Here is a 4,558-nt window from a genome sequence, read left to right as displayed (position 1 = left end):
TTGTATTCTATTTTCATATACTAGCAACAAGCAAAGGGAAAAAGAAATTTTTAAAATACCATGTACAAGAGCATCGAAAATGTAAAATATCTAAGAATAAATATAACAAAACATGTGTAAGACCTCTGTATTGAAAATTACAAAATATGATTGAAAGCAATCAAAGAGGAGCTAAATAAATAATGAGATATTCCATGTTCATGATAAGAAGACTCAATAATGATAAAATGTTGATTCTCCTCTGTGTGATCTATGGATTTAATACAATCCAAATCAAAACCCCCTACTGGTTTTTTATGGAAATTAAGAGATTTAAAAAAAATGGAATTGTAAGGATCTAGGATACCTAGGGCAATCTTAGATAACGAGACAAAGTTGAATATTTCAAGCCTTAGGGAAAACTGCAATAATTAAGACAATGTGGTATTGGCACAAGGACAAATAGATTCATGGAAGAAAACAGAAGGCCAGAAAAGATCCACACATATATGGTAACATAATAGTGTCAACTAAAATTAAGTGGAGAAAAGATGATCTTTTCCATAAATGTTGCCAGAGCAGTTAGATAACCATAAAGGAAAGAAATCTTGTCTCTTTGCTCATATCATACACAAAAACAAAGTCCAGATGGATTATAGATTTAAATGTGAAAGGTAAAATGATACAACTTTTAGAAGGAAACCTAAGAAAATACCTATATGCTATTAAATATGCAAAAATTTCTTAAGCTGAAAACAAAAGCATATGACATTAAAGTTATTAAAAAGGAAAGCCACATAGTAAGAGACCATATTTGCAATACATATATCTGACAAGACCTCTGTCCAGTATTTAATAGGAACCCCTACAAGTAAATAAAATAGGCAAAAAAAATCCAATAGAAAAATGGGCAAACAAACAAAAAAAGAAAAGAAAAATGGGCAGTCTGGACAGGCTTTTCACAAAGGAGGACATCTGAATGGTCACATGGAAAGTACTAACCATCATTACTCATTAAGGAAATGTACAGGGTACCTGGGTGGCTCAGTTGGTTAAGTGTCCAACTCTTGATCTCTGTTCAGGTCTTGATCACAGAGTCATGAGTTCAAGTCCCACACTGGGCTCCACGTTGGGTGTGGAGCCTACCTAAAAAAAAAAAAAGAAATGCAAAAAATGCAAATTAAAAACCCAATACAAAACCATTATATACCCAATAGGATGGATAAAATTAAAAAGGCAGAATAAGTATTGGCAAGAATATAGAGCAAAAAGGACTCTCATACACTGCTGGTAAAAATGTATGAGACTATAACCAACAGGAATGTGTGTATAAGTTCATCAAAAGACATATACAAAAATGTCACAGCAGCACTCTTCCTAATAGCCAAAAGTGGAAGCAAATAGAATGTTCATCAGCTCTAGAATAAATAAGTTGCAGTGTATTCACACCACAGGAACAAATAAACTATAACCACATGGATGAATCTCTCCCTACCCTGCTCCCCAATAATGCTGAGTAGAAGAGCCAACCAGACTCAAGAGTACATACAGTAGGATTCTATTTCTATAAAGTTCACAAACAGGGAAGAATAATCTACACTGTTGGAAGTCAGGGTAGTAGCTCTTTTTTTTTTTTTCTTTTTCATACTTGCCTTTATTTTTATTTGTATTTTTATTTTTTTAATTTATTTTTTATTGGTGTTCAATTAACCAACATACAGAATAACCCCCAGTGCCCATCACCCATTCACTCCCACCCACCGCCCTCCTCCCCTTCTACCACCCCTAGTTCGTTTCCCAGAGTTAGCAGTCTTTACGTTCTGTCTCCCTTTCTGATATTTCCCACACATTTCTTCTCCCTTCCCTTATATTCCCTTTCACTATTATTTATATTCCCCAAATGAATGAGAACATATAATGTTTGTCCTTCTCCGACTGACTTACTTCACTCAGCATAATACCCTCTAGTTCCATCCACGTTGAAGAAAATGGTGGGTATTTGCATTTCTAATAGCTGAGTAATATTCCATTGTATACATAAACCACATCTTTTTTATCCACTCATCTTTCGATGGACACCGAGGCTCCTTCCACAGCTTGGCTATCGTGGCCATTGCTGCTATAAACATCGGGGTGCAGGTGTCCCTGCGTTTCATTGCATTTGTATCTTTGGGGTAAATCCCCAACAGTGCAATTGCTGGGTCGAAGGGCAGGTCTATTTTTAACTCTTTGAGGAACCTCCACACAGTTTTCCAGAGTGGCTGCACCAGTTCACATTCCCACCAACAGTGTAAGAGGGTTCCCTTTTCTCCGCATCCTCTCCAACATTTGTGGTTTCCTGCCTTGATAATTTTCCCCATTCTCACTGGTGTGAGGTGGTATCTCATTGTGGTTTTGATTTGTATTTCCCTGATGGCAAGTGATGCAGAGCATTTTCTCATGTGCATGTTGGCCATGTCTATGTCTTCCTCTGTGAGATGTGATTCATCATATCAGCAAGAGAAAAACCAAGAACCATATGATCCTCTCATTAGATGCAGAGAAAGCATTTGACAAAATACAGTATCCATTTCTGATCAAAACTCTTCAGAGTGTAGGGATAGAGGGAACATTCCTCAACATCTTAAAAGCCATCTACGAAAAGCCCACAGCAAATATCATTCTCAATGGGGAAGCACTGGGAGCCTTTCCCCTAAGATCAGGAACAAGACAGGGATGTCCACTCTCACCACTACTATTCAACATAGTACTGGAAGTCCTAGCCTCAGCAATCAGACAACAAAAAGACATTAAAGGCATTCAAATTGGCAAAGAAGAAGTCAAACTCTCCCTCTTCGCCGATGACATGATACTCTACATAGAAAACCCAAAAGTCTCCACCCCAAGATTGCTAGAACTCATACAGCAATTTGGTAGCGTGGCAGGATACAAAATCAATGCCCAGAAATCAGTGGCATTTCTATACACTAACAATGAGACTGAAGAAAGAGAAATGAAGGAGTCAATCCCATTTACAATTGCACCCAAAAGCATAAGATACCTAGGAATAAACCTAACCAAAGACGTAAAGGATCTATACCCTAAAAACTATAGAACACTTCTGAAAGAAATTGAGGAAGACACAAAGAGATGGAAAAATATTCCATGCTCATGGATTGGCAGAATTAATATTGTGAAAATGTCAATGTTACCAGGGCAATATACACGTTTAATGCAATCCCTATCAAAGTAGCTCTTTTTAAGAGCAGTAGTAACTGAGAGGGAGCATGAGAGACTTCTGATGCTGGCCTTGTTCTATTACTTCATCTGGGTGCTGGTTATGAAGGCTCACCTTGTAAAGATTCACCCAGCTGTATAATTATGGCCTGTATACATTTCTTTTGTATGTCATACTTCCAAAAAAGATTGGCTTCCTAGGTGGATGGAAAGTCCTGTGATGGAAACCAACAGAATGCTTGATAGAGAATTTGGTTGGAATGGTCAGTCAGGGAGGGTTCCTTGGAGGAAGAGGCAAATGACATGGGAAATCAGTAAATGAAATAAATCAGGATTCCCCACACCCTGCCCAGAAAACCACAGGCTGCAGGGTGATAATCTTAGCATAACAGACCTGCCTTGGTTGGTCACTTAAGTGTCTTTAAATAACTGTCACATCCTGAGGTCCTGATCTTGGTCCTCAGCTTTCTTCTCTCTTCTGCTAGGGAAAAAAAAAAAAAAAAAGCTTCTTTGAAAATAACTGAAGGAGACCTCTAGCTTTCATTTGTCTGTTACTGATCATTAGCTGTTTATTATTTTTCTATAGTATAGAGCAAGTATCAATAAACTATGACCCATGGATCAAATCTGGCCAATAGCCTGTATTTACAAAGTTTTGTTTGATTAAATATTTTCTATGACTCCTTTGCATTACAACAGCAGAGGTGAATTGTTGCAAACTGTTTGGTCTGCAAAGTCTAAAACATTTGCTATCTTACCCTTTGAAGAAAATGTTTGTGGATCCTTAGAATAGAGACTTAGTAGTATTTAGTCATAATCATCAATCTGTTTATCGTACTGTGTTCTCCATCCTTTTCAAGTACCTTTTCAAATACACCATGCCTGCTAGTCCATTTCCATCCACAGGTGCAACTCTCCCAATTCCCCGCTTATGAAGGTTTTAACAACTAGGCTATCTCCACTCAGTTGGCCACTACTCTCTTGCTATCTAGTGAGTGAGTGATCTAACTCCCAAAGCCTATCTTACTTATTACCTACTTACTCAGACCAGTTCTGGCACCAAATGTTGAAGGCTGGGTTCTTCCAAGGTAGATGCCCAGATGGGAGGGATTAATACCCATGAAGAATTGGACAGAGAAAGAAGTCAAAGTCTGATGAAAGCTTGATGAAGCCTTGGCCAACCTGAGGGAGCTCTGGCCCTATCCTGACCACCAGAGCATTCCATACTAGCAGAAATGGCTGGACCTTTATACCCCCACCTCACTTCCTCAGCAAATACAGAATGCTCTGCAAAGGGTATGACTTTGGCAAGGGGGTTCTCTCCAACTGAAGCAGATTGTGCAAGAGTTGACACCTGGAAGCT

This window comes from Canis lupus, chromosome 20 (assembly GCF_003254725.2).
Source record: "Canis lupus dingo isolate Sandy chromosome 20, ASM325472v2, whole genome shotgun sequence".
Lineage (NCBI taxonomy): Eukaryota > Metazoa > Chordata > Mammalia > Carnivora > Canidae > Canis > Canis lupus.
Note: the sequence above shows the minus strand (reverse complement) of the source record.